This window comes from Lactuca serriola, chromosome 8 (genome assembly GCF_051521515.1).
Source record: "Lactuca serriola cultivar US96UC23 chromosome 8, Lser_US96UC23_V15, whole genome shotgun sequence".
In the NCBI taxonomy this organism is placed as follows: Eukaryota; Viridiplantae; Streptophyta; class Magnoliopsida; order Asterales; family Asteraceae; genus Lactuca; species Lactuca serriola.
The window spans coordinates 181,789,263-181,807,016 of NC_136415.1; the positions used below are offsets into that span (position 1 = coordinate 181,789,263).

General features: G+C 38.0%; 1 non-coding gene across 1 annotated transcript; it reads right to left on the reverse strand.

Moving 5' to 3' along the window:
* Positions 1 to 243: 243 nt before the first annotated feature.
* LOC145071620 (small nucleolar RNA R71) lies at positions 244 to 350 on the reverse strand. The gene has a single exon (XR_013690625.1). It is a non-coding gene; the product is annotated as a small nucleolar RNA R71 (small nucleolar RNA).
* Positions 351 to 17,754: the final 17,404 nt, after the last annotated feature.

A 17,754-nucleotide genomic window follows, 5' to 3' on the forward strand; every position in this document is an offset into this window, starting at 1 on the left:
GAGATTATCTTTCTTAGTGAAAGCTTTTCTTCGTGAACTCCTCTTGTTCTTATTTTCTGTAATTGTTTGATAAATTGATTGATCTTAAGGCCTCTTCAAACAGTATTACTAAGAATGCTTCCTGTCACTTTTAAGGGAGCTACAAAAGATTGGTTGAAGGCACTTCTACTCGGTTCAATTACTACTTGGGTGCAGATGCGTGAACAATTCCTAAAACATTTTTTCCCACATTCTAAAGTTGCTAAACTCAAAATGGCCATATCAAAATTTGAGCAACAACTGAGTGAGTCACTATACAAAGCTTGGGAGCGTTACAAGGGATTAATAAGAAATTGTCCCCAAAACGATTTAGATGAGCAACAAGAAGTAGCAATATTTTATGAAATCAAGGAATTAATTGAAATTTTTTCTAAGCATTCGCGTGAATATCACAATCCTCAACATGATAGAGCTAAAGGAATTGGGAGTGACACTTCTGAGGATATGGAAGTTGTTTTAGCTATGCTAAATACTATGGACCGAAGAATAACAAAGATGGACCAATCCATACATGCTATTTGAGTGGGTTGTGAAAATGGGCCATATTTGTCAAAAGATTGCCAATTTGATGGAAACAGGAATAAGAAGGCTCAAGTTTGTTACTCAAATGTAGATAAATACGATGAAGATTGGAGGAATCCAAATAAAGAGTGGTTGCCATATGATGAATATAAGAAGTGAAAAGAAGAGAAGTATAGGCAAACTGGCCGAGGATTTTATCAAAAAGAGCAACCACCACCTGAAAAGAAGGTTGATTTAGAGTCCACGCTAACTAGATTCATGGAGACTTTGGAGAAATGACATGATGAGACCGATGCAGTGAGAAGAGACCAACAGATTTGTTGGATTAGGTGTCTAAGCCCATAACTATAATTGGTATGTACTTGACCCAAGAGTAGCATGGTCCATTTTGGGTTGCCTTCACTAGAACAATCTGATAGTACAAATATTTGAGAAAGAGGTTATTTATGATTTATTAATATATTATATGAATAATATATTAATTGAGGAATCATATTATTTAATTAGTATTGATCAAGAATTAATTTAGTGATCAAAAGAGACTGAATAAATTAACGGGGATTGATTAAGTCAATTGATAATACTTATAGTTTGGGCCAATGATCCATGTTTATTAGGGTTGGACTAAATATATGTGAGAGTCCATGGAGAGTTAGTCCAAAAGGCCCATCATATGGATTATTGGATTACTTAAAGGCTTAAGTAAATGGACTAGGGTTTACAAGTTAAACCTTAGGAATTCGACACTATAAAAGTAACTCCTAAACCCTAAAATCGACACACTTGTGTTCTAAGAAGAGCATGGACGATTTTAGTGCCTCCTAAACTCTCTCTCATTATTCTTCATTTGTTCATGGTGTTTGTGATTTGTTTGAGGCTTCACACTTGAGGTGCTAAGCTCTTGAAAGGCCAACAACTACAAGCCACAAATAAGAGGTTCTAACTACTTTTTATGATTCATGTACCATATTTGTATGCTAGATAGGATTCATGCTTTGGATAATTTTTTGTTTCATGTATAACTAGAGAAAACTTAGATCCAAAGCATTAGGGTTGTATGTTCACCATATGAGTGTTATAGTACTTAAAACCCAACAGTGGTATTAGAGTCATGGGTAGTTTTCTGTTATATTGTTGCTTGGTTGATGGTTCAAAGTTGAAAAAAACTAGAAAATTGCTTTCTGACTGTTGGACTTGACGAGTCCCATGAGTGGACTCGACGAGATGGCTCGCATGAACATGAACTCGACGAGTCCATAGCCTAGCTCGACGAGTTGGATCATTAGATGGTAGATTTTTCGAGTTTTTGGTATGTTTTGGATTAGGATCATTACCACAAAATGTTTTGGCTCATAAAATTTGATCTTACTGATATGGTAATGATTGTCCCCATCCAATAACATGATTATTTTCAAATTGTAAGATAATTACTTGATTTTGTGAAAAAGTAGTTATTTGTAGAATTTGAAATTATATTGCCATATGAATTGAATTAGTTCGAATTAGTAAAAGATAAAATTATATGATTATTTTATTAGTTTAAAATTTGAACCAAAAGAATTTGAAGAGGTTCATAACTTGCCCTCAAGTTATGGAACTTGGAAAGTCTCTTTTATGATTAAAGAGAGTTATAAAACTTGCCATCAAGTTTGGAATTCAAGAGTTTTTTGAATTAAGTTTTGGAATTTGAAAAGTTTAATTAAAAGGTTTTAATTTGAAATAATTAATTCTAAAACATCTAGTAATTGAAAGGTTTCAAAAAGGTTCATAACTTAAAAATTAATTAAATAGTTTTTATTTTTGAATTTTTATGACCTTGATGCTTTGAATAGTTCAATTACACCTTATGGACTTTATTAAATTGATTAAAAGTGTTTAATTAAAAGAGAATTAATAAATCCATAATCATATGGTTTAAAGTTAATTAAATTAAAAGTTTAATTTATTAATAGATTAAACCACCTAGTATTTTAAATGTTTAAAATACACCCTTATACTATATAAAATTAAAAGTTTAATATATTATATGTGTATAAGTTAAAAGTCACTCTTACCGTTAGTAGGCCTCATTCACGAAGCTAGTCTATAAGGGGTGTTTAAGGAAATTGCCTACAAAATGACGATTGAATGGGTATCCACTCTTACCCACCGCATTCTTGTCTAGTGGAGGGTCGTTAGCTGAACGTGTAGGACAGGACACAAAATTCCATTAAAAGTATAATTAAATACCAAGTAACTAAATAACTATAAATTCCCAATCTTAGTTACTTAGGAAAAATGTGAATTTGATGCTAGCCCATGAAATTGCACATTGCACCTTATTAGTCGTTAGTGGAGCGTGTGTGATTAACCGACACACTAATATGAGACTAATGAAGGATGGCAATGGGTAGCTCGTAGTTTGTCATAGATCAATGGAGCGTGTGTGGTTAACCGGCACATTGATTAGGTGATAAATGACTTCGAGAGTATCAAGCTAATTTGCATGGTTATTCACACCTTGTTTGTGATCCTCGGTATCCCAGTCACAAACCCGAAGGGCATAATCAAGAGTAAACATGTCATTGAAAAAGTTAAATGAATCTCAAAGATTCTATGAGTTTCAATTCATTTACACTTAATACTCTTTTTCATTTTCATGGTGGAAATTGGTAAATCGTCATTTACCCACTTTCAAATATTTTACAACTGGATTACGGCATCCCTCTTCCGAATTCTAGAATATTGTGTTGGGTCCTAGACTTAATATTTCATTTTGGGTGTTATATTAAGGACTTAAATCAACTAAACTTGAACTTCTCCCCTTATAGATGTTTAGGTCAGACAACTATGACTTGCCTTATCCTGTTGGAAAAAGCTTTCCACATGAAGATGATATTCCAAAATATCATACTTCACTTCCTCCACATCCTCCAATAATTCTACCTGACCCACATGTTTGTCGACTTGAAAAGTTCAAGGTCACTCAAGCCCTATTGGCAATAAAACATGAAGATGGAAGGTCTGTATGTGCACATGTCTTGGAGATGAAGTCACACATTGACGGGCTGGGAATGTTAGGAGTCGTTGTGTCAAGGAAGTTGGCTGTTGACTTGGTTCTTCAATCACTTCCTAAGTCATATAGTGAGTTCATTAAAGATTACTATATGACAGACCACAACGTGATCCTTATCAATCTTACCTATTTGCTAATTGTTGCTGTATCTGAAATGATTTGGCGCACTGGTAAAGCAAATTTAAATGGAAGATCTACTTCCCAAACTTCCATGGACATTGACAATGGAAACATTGGAAGTCCAGGAAAGTCTTATGTTCCTAATGGGAAGGGAAAGGCTAAGTCCAAGATTATCTTGTGTGCCATTCTGAAAGAATCTGTTTGCTTCTACTGCCAAGAGATGGGGCATTGGTTGCGAAGCTGCCTTATCAACCTAAAGGATCGCAAGGATGCCAAAGCCAAAGTGTTTGACTCTGCTTCAGGTAAGTCCACTATCTAACTCTATTATGTTCCTATTTGTTGATTCTTATGATGTGATAAGATCGCATTTTGATGTTTTGCAGAATCAAAGAGAAAGAATGAAGCTTAAAGGAAATAGCATGTTGAGTCTGATCATGAAGAAGTGTATTCCGATCATATGGTTCGATGATCAGATTTTTGAGCTGCTACTTAGGAGTTATGATAGATTTCTTAGGAATGTGTAGTGACATAGTTTTCATTTGTAATTGCATTGTAAGGACAAGTTTTTCCGCAATTTTTTTATAAATAAAGAAAAATTATGATTTTATCTTATTTTATATTTCCTTACAGTGGCATTTGTGAAAATTGATGTATCCATTCTCTAGCAATAAAATGGATTTGATTCTTTCGTTTGTGGTATTGTCTAAATTTACCAAATAAGGGAAGATTCTCATCACCAAAGTTTCAATTGGACAGAAAATTGGAATCATGCAACTTGTATTGTATGATAAGCGAGAACCTTCATCTTTGGGAAATTTAGACTAATTCCTTGTTCAAATATATATGTGAGTCAAGTGAAGGACGTTGTGCACTGGTCGAGTCCACCACATAGAACAATAAGACTATTCGTCATGATTTACTAAAAATTAGTAAATATGGTTATGCTTACAAGATTAAGTATAATTCCGAGTCATTAAAAAAGTTTCAATGTATAGCAGTACGAATAAGAAGAATCAAATTAGGCAGAAAGATAAAAGTTTCTCCAATCTGAAAGGAAAAGAGAGTACTTTAGTATCGTGTTTTATGATTATCTTAATGATTATGAAACCATATCACAATTGATCCTCTAAGGACATCTTAGTGCACTTGTATGACTAATAATAGGAATCAGGAATTGTTGAAATGGTTAAATCAATTAAGGAGAGTCATACTTCGTTCTAAAATCAAGTCTTAGAGTCTTACTCCAAGATTGTTCCTTGAGTGACATATCTTAAGTATGTTTATAACACATCATGAAATGTGGAGTAGAAAATATTTTCTTGATATTGCACATTTGTAATTAGTAGTTTGTTTTGGATAAAACAAAAACCAACTAAGACCAATTATATGAAGTGTCATTCTTAATAAGAATCCGCACTAACTCTTGGATATTTGTGTGTCAAGGAGCTTCTTGACATAGAATTTTATATGTCAGGAAGTCAGTGGGAGTCTTAAAGACCTTGAAAAGTTTCAAGAATTAATCAAGAATAAACGCATTGCTTAACACTAGCACACGACTTGAGGTTTGTAACTTATCGTGTTGACATATTCTTGTTTCTATGCTCATTGTAGTTAAAGTTGACTATGCATGTGAGTTCTATGAGTTCTCAATTGTTTGCATGAGGCATAGCACCTTGACCAGTGAAAGTTCATTGATCAGTAAGGGTGATCTGCTCAAAAGCTTGGAAGACATGGTAGGCCCTTGTGCTGCTAAGTGGCAAAAAATTAAGATTAAATAGGTTCAGTCCATATGAGTTTAAATTTGTCATAGACCTTATCTTATGGTAATGGTTGGAAATGGCAAATTCACATAGATAGGAACACATACACCATAAAATCTAAGTATCATAGGGTATCTATCCAATTCATCGAAATGATTATGAGGAGACACTTTCACTAAGTAGATTTGAGGAGATAGCAGTTGTGTTAAGTGCATTCTCAAATTGTATTATGATTACGACATCTCTCTTCATAACTCGAATTATGAGAAATGGCAAATAGTTTGAACATTCGGGACTTATTGTTGTATGTTCTGAAATAGTTTAGACACACATATGAGCCTTTTAATAAAAGGTGTATAAGCTTAGATAAAGGTTTATTGAAGCATCTCGTATTAGAAATCTGAACTTTGGTATGAAAGTCAATAAGTATTGATTTCTAAAAGGTCCAGTTGTTTTTGGAGTACATGTCAGAGCTAGTGGGAGCATAAGTGTTATGCTTATAAGAATATAATTATCATTATAACGGGAGCATGATTATTATGTAAAGTGTTGCAAGTTAACAATACTAGTTATAGGAAACAAAGTTCTAATTTGCAAAGTTGCAAAATTTGAAAAGTTTCAAAATTGGAAAAGTTGTTTCCCTATAATAAGGGAGAGGATACTTATACTTTATTTCGAATTTAAAAGTTTAGATTGAAGTATTAATCAAACTTAGTCATGGATATATATGAATACCATGTTGAAATATTTCAACATTGGAAATTCTATATATGGAAATATTATAGCAAAAGACTAGTGAATACTGCAGCAAACTTGTGCCATGTCTACCACTCAAGCCCACCAAACGAACTCACGATGTGAGCATTAAAATATTACATGAGTACTTATGAATAGATGATAGTCTTGGAGACTGTAATACCATTGTTTGATGAATTGGTAATTATGTAGCATTAATTACTATCGAGGATAGATTATACGAATTGATAGTAGCTAACGCGACTATAAGTCTACTATGGATAATTGAATGGTTTACTTAGTATCACTAATTCCATATGAGTGTGTTTAATGTTTGAAAGACATATTAGGAATATATGGTTGAGAATGTGAGAATACATTTAGTTGTATAACTATCTTATAAATTGTTTTATATGTTTCTTAAAAAGCTTAATGTAGCTTATCTTGTTTTGTGCGTATCTTTAGATGGAATTTATAGGTTATAACTACATGTACAATCTGAAAATTCACTTAAAAATTAAGAAGGGAACATGCAACCTGTAAGGATCTATTTCATAACACTTTGAAGGCACCATATTACGAATAACAAAATTAACATGAACCTTGTGAAAATCGAAATCATGGATTGGGGTTACATAACTTATATTTGTTGTAGCAAACAAATCTCTTCAATCCTTCCTTTGTAGAGCTTGGAAAGCGAGCACCAAAATTGTTGGGTAGCGTAGGAATTATTTTGTATTGCATCATTGGGCTCGGTTTATAGTCCAGTTTTGCACTCCGGTTTGGGCCTATCCAACCGTGAGCTTGTAGGGTTTACTATATAATAATGTGCTTGCATGCATATTAGGTGAACGATCTAGAATACGATTTATAGAATTCCGATAGCTTTGCAGATTTCTTTATCGTTCTTGTAAACCTTTAATCCTCTACAGTTGTAGTTCTTCATCGAGCTCTTCTGAGGATTGTTTATAATCATTCGACATTGTTCGATTTATTCTTGAGTTGTTTACTGTTTTCGTGTTCTTGCTGTTTACTCTTTATTTTACCTGTTTAAGATCTAATCGATCTTCAAGTTAGTTTTTAACTTATCAATTGGTATCAGAGCAGGAGGCTGTGTAATCGATACACTTCTTTTCTGAAAAAGGTTTTCGATTAGGGTTGTTCCGCAATTACTGATATTTATTGAGCCGTCATCTCATTATTGACGTATCTCGATATTTATTGTTTTGCCCTAATTTGATTTATTACAAGTCTGATCTTTGAACAGGTTATTCGATCATTATGGATGAGTCGCAATCGAATCCCATCAATATTTCAAACAACATTGGATCAACAACGAAGATTCCCATTCTGTACACCCATGATTATGAAGTCTGGGCGCATCACTTTGAAGATTATGTTATAGGATCTGAGGATAATGGATACCTCATCTGGGAAGCAATCATTAATGGACCGTTTTCTCATTCTACAACTTCAAGGATTATTAAAACTCAAAAGGAGTATAATGATCTTCTGAAAGATGTTAAAGATATTGCGCAAGATGAAAATGATAAATTTCAGTGCAATATCAAGGCGTTAAGATTGATCAGATTCGCCCTTCAGTCCGACACTTTCAGGCTAGTAAGTTCATGCACGACGGCAAAAGAAATATGGGACAGGTTACGTGAACTGTACTCTACAGACGAAGATCTAGAACACTCCATTCAAACATTACTCTTGTCTGAGTTTGGTGAATTTAGGCAAGGAACTGAAGAAACCGTGACCCAAACGTTCGATCGCTTCAATCATCTTCTTAGCAAGATGATCAAACATGACATCGAAAGAAAGCTTATTGAGCAGAAGGTTACGTTCTTAAATGGTCTAAGATCAGAGTGGAGGGCAGTCGTGTCCACAATTAAAGCCCACGAGCAATTTAAATCATATTCCTTGGCGAAACTGGTGGGCATTCTCAAATCTCAGGAGAAGATTGTGTTGCAGGAGAAGAATGTGGTTTCAAGCCTAGGTTCGTTAGCCCTCCTGTCCAAAAGTAAAGCTGTGATGGAAGACGAAGACCTCAACTTGGAAGATTATGACCTCACGTCTGAGGATTATGCTATGATGGTGTCTAACCCCAAGAGGTTCATCAAGAAGAGATTTCCCTCCAACAAAAACCGAAACTGGCAGGGGAGTTATAGTTCTGAAAAGGTTAAAGATGAACCGAAGGTTGAAGAGTCTAAGAAGGAACCGAAGGCAGAAGGTGATTCTGGAGTAAGCTGTTACTATTGTGGTGGAAAGAACCACTATGCAAAGGATTGTGTCCTTAAAAAGATGGCTGAAAAGGATGAGGAAGCTTTGCTGCAGAAAAGGCTTGATGAGATAAGGAGGAAGAAATCTACCGCTAACCCTTCTATGAACGCTCTAATTGTGCAGGGTTCGGTTGCTGATGACGAGTTCGGTAGCGTGGAAGTTTGGTCAACCGACTCTGAAGACGATGAAGTGAGGAAGCCTTCTCATGGAAAGGCCTGTGTGGCTAAAGAAGAAAGCAGTGGAGGAAGGTGTTTGATGGTGTCCGACGTATCTCAGATGAGGGGATACAACACTGATGGTGGGAGTAATGAACCGAAGGAGCAACAGGATATGTGCTTTATAGCAAAGCCGCTCAGCGTGCAGTTCAACGAGCTCGACGAACTGATCAAGAAGGTACAATCCATCTTTGTCTCATTTAAAGTCCCACAAAGCTCATATGAAAAAGAACTAAAAAGTGTTAATTCAAGAATCTCTCATCTAGATAGTAGTTTAACTCAAACTCGAGTCACCAATTCTAACCTAACTGACCAATTAAGCAGGGTGTCTTCGAAGAGTGAGGAACGGCGCATGTGGATTGAACTAAAGGAGTAGGAATTAATCAAAACAAAAGATGAAAACATTTATTTACAGAGAGACAATTTAAAGTTGTTGAAACAGCGAAATGTTTTTTGTTTAATTGCCAAACGTCTTTACACTAATATTACTCAGCTTCATTTGGATTGTGAAATAGGACAAAAGATTCATCGCATGATTTTACCCTTCCTTGAATTTAAGGAGGATGAAATTGATGCTGAAGCGTATAATTGTGAGAGTGTTATTTCATCTGAGGATGTTAATCCGACGTACATGTATGGACTGGACAAAATAGAATCTTTCATTAAATCCAAGGACCATAAGGACATGCTTAAAAACCTTTTGGATGAAAATGATAAACTGAAACTGAGAACCGAAACTATACAAAAATTTGATTCTTTAAACGACAACTTGAGCTCAGAAAATAAAATTGATGTTGAAAATGTATCTGAGCTTAATGAGGACGATAATATGAGTGAAATTTCTGTAGAGGACACGGTTGACTGCTCAGAATTTGTAAAAAGCGAACCCGAAAACCACAAGAATCTAATTTCAGAAAATTCAGTAGAGTTCGCTCGTTTGTCCCAACAAAAGTGCCCGATTCTTGCAGAGAAGGCCGTAGTATATCAAAAGGTTAGAACCACTCCAAATCAGGTATACAAGGTCACAGGCGTAACTGAACATCAGACTGCTGAACTCACAGCTATTGTAAACGAAGACAATGCTGATGGCTGCGATGAGTTCTTCTGGTCAGCTCCAATCGATAATGCTGATGAAATAGTAGGTTTGTCTGAAAGGACCTCATGGAAAAGCAAAGGGAGATACGTACCAGAACCCTTGAATAAACCTGATAACTTCGATGTGCCATGCACAAGCGGTACGAAAGACATTCCTCAAGAAAAAGGAATTCCAGCAAAAGAAGTCACAACTTCAAGTGAAACTTCCTCAGTTCAGAGTGAACCAGCCATAGAAAAACCGAAACCGAAAGCTAATATCCATCATCAACCGAAGCAGATGAGAAATCAGAAACGTCAAAGGAATCAGAGATACAGGAAGAATCTCTCTGAAAGAAAACAGTTCTGGCAATCCCATAATGCTTATTTCTCTCATCAAGACAAGAACCTAAAGTCTGAGAAAAATCCTATCGAATCGCAAGAGAGACACAACAACCGAAAGCAGAGGTTCGGTTCGGAGAAAAACATCAACCGAAAGCAGAGGTTCGGTTCAGAAAATGATTTCAACCGAAAGCAGAAGTTCGGTTCAGAGAACTACACCAACCGAAAGCAAAGGTTCGGTTCAGAAATCAAAAGAGATCAAAGCTCTAAGGTAAGTCCCACCAATGATCAAAAGCAAAAAGGTCACCTAGAGTCTCCAGCCAAGAAGTCATCTCAATCTAAGCTCTCTCATTCTATCTCATCTAATTCTGCTAATTCTTCCAACTCTTCTTCACCTCATTCTAAATCCCATTATGCTCTTTCTCAAAAATCTCAATCATCAGCAGAACAAAAGGGAAAACAGAAGGTTTCAGCGTCTGAACCAGAGTCAAAACCAAAAGAACTGAATCCTAATAAAATTAAAGTTTTTACCATCAAAAGGAAAGATGAAACAACTCTAATTAAACGAACATATTTTGTTGACATCTCTCTTACTATTCCTGTTCCTGTGAAAGGCTCACGAGGACCCAAGAAACTTTGGGTTCCTAAATCTACTTAATTTTTGAAGGTTATCAGTGACGAGCAGTTTGACGAAGAATGGTACATTGATAGTGGCTGCTCACGTCACATGACAGGAAGGAAGGAAGAGCTAAGGGAATACAGGTCTCTTTCAAATGGTGGAAACGTCAAATTTGGAAACAACTCCTTCGGCACCATAAAAGGATATGGAATGATTACTAACGGTGATTTCACGATAAGGAAGGTTGCATACGTGGAAGGGCTACAACACAACCTCATCAGTGTATCTCAGCTTGTTGGAGGTACCGGTCTCAAAGTCTCGTTCGATGATGAGGGTTCTGAAATAATTGAGAAGAAGACGAAAAGAGTTATTCTCAAATCTGAATGCAAAGGTGAAATGTTTCCTCTAAACCTCAAACCCATCAAAGGAAACCCAGCTATCTGCTTGTTATCAAAAGCGCAATCTGACGAAAGCTGGCTGTGGCACCGAAGGCTCTCTCATCTTAATTTTAAGGACATCAACAAACTTGTCACTGGAGGTCACGTTCGAGGTCTTCCACTGCTCAAGTTCGATAGAGACCATCTGTGTGCTGCATGTGAAATGGGGAAGCAGAGTCGTCAAAGTCACCCATCTATAATAAACACTAAATTTGTTGAACCACTTGAATTACTTCATATTGATTTGTGTGGTCCTTCATCTATCGAAAGCTTCGGTGGTAGCAAGTATATTCTTGTTATTGTTGATGACTTTTCGCGTTTTACATGGGTGTTCTTTCTGAAGCTTAAATCTGAAGCGACTCCTAAGCTAAAGGTGTTCATCAAGCAGATTGAAGTACAACTGAAAAAGGTCGTTCGCAACATCAGGAGCGACAATGGTCTGGAATTCAAAAATAGAGTATTCGAAGAATTCCTGGCGGAAAAGGGAATTAGTCACAACTTCTCAGCTCCCTACACTCCTCAACAAAACGGGATTGTCGAAAGACGAAACCGATCTTTGTGTGAAGCCGTCCGAACCATGCTAAGTTTCGCTTCCTTACCTCTTTATTTTTGGGCTGATGCTATTTCTGCTGCTTGTTTTACACAGAACAGGTCATATCTCAACAAGCGATTCTCGCTCACTCCTTATGAGATTCTCAACAACAGGAAGCCCAATGTGAAGTTTTTCCATGTGTTCGGTTCTAGGTGTTTCATTTTCAATTCCAAAGAACACCGAAACAAGTTCGATGTCAAAGCCGACGAAGGGATATTTTTGGGATATTCTCTCACTTCTAAGGCGTACAGGGTATTAAACAAGCGTTCGAGGAAAATCGAAGAAACTTACTACGCGACTTTTGATGATAGCTATGTCAAAAAGCTAAAGGCCAATGAAGACACAGCTGGGGAAATCTTTCCTCAAACTGGCCAAGTCACAGTCTCGATCGCTAATCTATTCGAGAAGTTCATGGAGCTCTTTGATGAACCAGAGAAAGCCACTCTATCAGAAGCAGGCGCAGCAGACAACAAGGTAGATCACATGAAGCAAGTTGTTGAAGACGCTGCAAGAAGAATGAATGAAGGAGAATCAAGTTCTGACGAACCTCCATCACATAATACTTCAGTCGAGGGGGAGGATCAACCATCGTCAACTCAGCCGACCTCACAAGTTGAGGGGGAGCCAAGCACTTTGCCAACCGAAAGCACTTCACCAACCGAAAGTGCCACACCATCCGAAGGTGCATCAACGCCTGAAAGCTCCACACCTCAAGAAACCTCTGAAGCTCAAAACATTCCTGAAAGCTCATCTATCGAGGGGGAGCATGCTGACATGTCTTACGACTATGAAAGCCAGTCCGAACCAGAAGAAATGATAAACGCTGAATTAGATCCAACCTTTGATCCAAACTATCCTCCTCTCACCAAATGGACCAGGGATCATCCTATTTCTCAAGTTGTTGGTGATGTATCTGAAAAAGTTCTGACTCGATCACAACTCAAGGCAAAACATACTTCCTTGTTTTCTAAAGTCGAATTCTGCATGTTTAACTCATTCGTATCAAAAGTTGAACCAAAGACAGTTAATACTGCTCTTGATCACTCCGATTGGGTTCAAGCTATGCAAGATGAACTGAACGAATTCGAGAGGAACAAAGTCTGGCGTCTTATTCCAACTCCTCCAGATGCCTCGGTTGTTGGTCTTAAATGGGTCTTTAGGAACAAAATGGACAAGGAAGGAAACGTAATTCGTAACAAAGCTCGTCTGGTCGTGAAAGGCTACTGTCAGGAAGAAGGGATTGATTATGAAGAAACGTTCGCTCTCGTAGCTAGGCTGGAATCTGTAAGAATATTTCTAGCCTATGCTGCCCACAAAAACTTTGAGGTTTACCAAATGGACGTCAAGTGTGCATTCCTCAATGGTGAACTCGAAGAAACCGTGTATGTGGAGCAACCTCCTGGCTTTGTAAATGAAAGGTATCCTAATCATTGTTATATTTTGGATAAAGCCGTGTATGGACTGAAACAAGCTCCGAGAGCCTGGTATGAAACGCTGGCTAAATTTTTAAAGATATCCAAATTCAAGCAAGGTTCGGTTGACCCAACCTTCTTTCGGAAGAAGGAAGGTAACCACCTTATGATCGTTCAAAGTTATGTCAATGATATCATCTTTGGCTCCACGAATCCTAGCCTAACAACTGAATTCAAAAAGCTGATGGAGACTAAATTTGAAATGAGCTCAATGGGTCCTATTAACTTTTTCCTTGGTTTAAATATTAGACAGGGACCCGAAGGCATCTTTATCAATCAAGAAGCTTACACGAAGACTCTCCTAGCAAAGTTTGGCATGATGGGAGATTCCAAAGTCAAAGTTCCAATGGCGTTCGGCACCAAGCTCACCCCATCCCTGGACAAACCGGCTGTTGATATTACGCTTTATCGACAGATGATAGGCTCACTAATGTATCTCACTGCTAGCAGGCCTGACATAATGTTTTCTGTTTGTTACTGTGCTCGATTTTAGGCAAATCCATGCGAACCTCACATGCTTGTAGTGAAGAACATTCTACGCTATCTCAAGCGAACCACCTCTCTAGGTCTATGGTATCCTTCCAACTCAGGCTTCTTCGTTCAAGCCTATTCAGATGCGGACCTTGGAGGTTGTGGACTCGACAGAAAAAGAACAACTGGTGGCTGCCAATTCCTTGATGGGAAGTTGGTTAGCTGGCAGTCAAAGAAACAAACGTGTGTGTCTTTGTCCACTGCAGAAGCTGAATACATTGCAGCTGCATCCTGCACCTCTCAAGTGATTTGGATCCAGAGTCAACTCAGAGACTATGGACTCAATATGAAAAAGATCCCACTATATTGCGACTTTGAAAGTGCAATTAGGATCTGTCATAACCCAGTGCAACACTCCAAAACCAAACACATAGCACTGAGGTATCACTTCATCAAAGATCATGTGGAAGATGGAAATGTTGAAGTACACTTTGTTAGAACCATTGATCAACTGGCTGATGTCTTTACCAAAGCTCTTCCCGAAGCCTCATTCAACAAAATTCTACAAGGGCTAGGTATGATGGAATCAGAATCAGTACCACAAACTACCTCTTGATCTCAAACGTAAGAAGCGAAATTGACCGAACGTTCGGGTTCGGTTGCATCATCTGCACTCGCTCATCATTTCAAAGGTAGTTTTCTTGGTTGTAAATTTCTTGTACAAAGTTGTTTATCTATTCGTCTAAAGTATTACCTACTTGAATGTCAAAATTCCTTGGTTTCTAAAAATTTTTCAAAACCGAAACCTACCGAAGGTTCGGGTTCGGTTTTTGAAAATTTTTCAAAACCGAAACCTACCGAACGCTTGGGTTCGGTTTTCCAAAATTTTTCAAAACCGAAACCAACCGAACGCTCGGGTTCGGTTTTCCAAAATTTTTCAAAACCGAAACCAACCGAACGCTCGGGTTCGGTTTTTCAAAAATTTTCAAAACCGAAACCAACCGAACCTTCGGGTCGGTTTTTCAGAATTTTTCTCAACCGACACCAACCGAACGCTCGGGTTCGGTTCCTAATTTTTCCAAAGTTTTTTTTTTAACTCCTTTTAATTTCTTTCTGAATCTTATTTTTTTTACTTTGTTATTTTTAATTTTTTTTTATATATATCCAAAATTCCAAAAATATTTTGTTCTTTATTTACTTTTTAGTCTTTCATCTTATATGAGTGTTCGTTCGATTATGGGAAATTTTTTTTAATAAATTACTTAAGTGTCCCTAGAAGCATGCTGCTGTATGCGACCAAAGTCTCATCAGATTTTGAATAACAGCCTTAATGACTTGGTATACACAAACCTTGTCTTCCCAATTAGGCCATCACATTTATTCTAATCAAGAGCTACCTAACTCTCTTCTCACATGAGATAAGAGTTTTCTGCTTGGTCCTTCGTTTATAGCAGAGGTAATTTGATTTCTCACACCATCTCCATTACTTTCTCCATTACATTCGTTTCATCAATGTAACCCTTGAGACTCTCAGAAATTACCATTGAGGTTTATGGTTACTCAAAATCTGTGTTTATGATCTTAGTTTCGTGCCACTACGAGCTGAGTGAAACCCAAAATTCAATACCAAATCTGAATTGACGGTAAACAATTAATTTGATCAAGTTTTCACTAATGAATTGACGGTCGTATCCTCATGAAATCTCAAGTTTTTTTTGTGTGATTCCTATGAAATTGTTACACACCATAACATTTCTTCCCTTGGGATCCAGTTTTAATTTTTTTGTTAAGATTTCTATTTACCAATCACTTTAACATTATTTCATGCCTACTTGTTCAATAGACTACACCGGTCTCACAAGTACTTTGTTCACTTTCTATCTTATTTCAAGATTAGAACTGTTGAATCAAAGCTAAAGCCACCCTAAGGAGCCTAATTAAAAGAAGCCTTTCAACACTTCTTAATAAGTGTTTGATCGTTATTCAACGGGAAACCACACTAACACTTTAAGGTCTCTCTTGACTTTGAAGGTAGAGATTCGTGCCCGGGATCATTTGTTTCGTGTCATTATTGACATCACATTTATTCCTAAAAAGATTTGCTTTATTTCTTTTCTTTTTACACCCTTAGCACGAAAATCTATGATTTTCCAAATTCTGGTACTAATAATTACAGGCTGTTTTACTGAATTGGTGGTTAATTAAAAGACGTGGTCAAAATTAATCCACGTGGGCGTATCATTCAAAAGATGCCGTTATAAGGATAAGATGAAGGGTTGCTGACTCAGGCGGGAGTCTAATGGATTGAATTTCAAACGGCGGTAAATCGGGGACGCATGCGAAATTGAAATGTCCATTCTTTAACTGACACTGTGGACGCGTGTGCGAATTTGAAGCGATTCCAATCTGGCACATAAAGGCGCGTGTGGATTTGAAACGGTTTCTTCAGAAACGGCGCTTGTTGGGCGGCGTGTTACAAGGAATCTGACATTCTCTCTCATGGTGATCATCGCATTCCTTAACTGTCACACATCAGTCAAACTCCGGAGAATACCTTTCGTATTTCGATAGAAGATTTGAACAGATTTTTCTCTCTCCTGCAAACCACTATAAAAGGCGACCTCATCTCCCTTTTACCTCTTTACCGCCTCCAAATTTCCAAGAGAGCAAAAATTCCCTGAAAACCTAACTGTTCATCATCTTCTTCCCCACTTCAACAATGACAGAATCATCTTCAGTTCACGCTACTTCCCACATCCTTCCCATTCGCCCTCAACAGTGTTTGGTGATCGATTTAACCCCTCAGGCGTACGATTCCTACATGTTCCCGATTATCGAGTGCCTGAAGTATTCCCCTGTCGCTCCTGCACTTTCACGGGTGGAAACAATGCCCATGGTGATATTATCGCAGATCTATGCGACTGCACATTATGACAAAGCAGTCGATAGAATCTTCTTCGAGGTTGCTGATCACAAAGCCTCGATTTCCAGGCAACGATTTGGCTCATTGCTTGGGTTTGCTGCTGACCCTTCAAGGGTTAATCCGGAGACAATTCCGTTGGGCCATCTCTACAATATGTTTTATAATATGGGGTACACGGAGGTGCTCACCTCCGTCGCGAAGTTCAAAAAGTCATGTTTGCCGCCACAGTGGAACGGTATGTTCACTGTCCTCTTCAAGGGTCTTTCAGAACGGTGCTCAGGTTCAGACGGTTCCAGTCGGCTCTTTCTCTCTATCATGTACGGGGTTTACAACGGAGTCAATCTTGATTATGGGTTGGTTCTCTAGCAACAACTCATCCAGAGTTTATCCTCCTCTTCACGACATTCTGAGGTGTCGTATGCCAGGTTCTGGACCATCGTTACTAAATGGGCGATGGATAAGCACGATGTTCCCACTGCTGCCGATGCATCGATGTCTTCGATTGGTACATTCCATACCACGAAGATTATCGTCTCAGATGCATCGAGGTTCTCTTTCATTGGCTCCATCCCGGAGACCATGTACGGTGATGTTCCAGGTGACAGCAGGATCATCCGGACCATCAAGGAGTTCAAGCAGTCTGGACCGAGGGAGCTCACACAGGAGATGCTCAAGTCTATACATGATGCCGATAAGCCTGTTTCAAGAGGCAAAAAGGCAGAAAAAGGAAAGCAAGTGGCGAAAGGGGGCTAAAGGCCCTTCTCCCAAAAAGAGGAAGGCTACTAAACCTGCTCAGTCCTCGCAGCAGAAGAGGCGAAAGACAAAACCAAAGCGAAAGCTCATTATCGATTCCTCTTCCGACGAGTCGGAGGGTGAGAGTTCGGATTCGGACGGCTCTCAAAGAGGCAACACCCCTCCAAGAGGCAACACCCCACCCAGATCACCTACTCCTGACATGGAAATCCATAACTCACCAATCCCCTCTCCTACTCAAACAATTCCCACTTCCATTCCCACCATAATCCCCACTACCAACATTCCTAAAACCTCTTTCCCTATACCACCTCCCATTTTCACCGATGCAACAACTGCTAC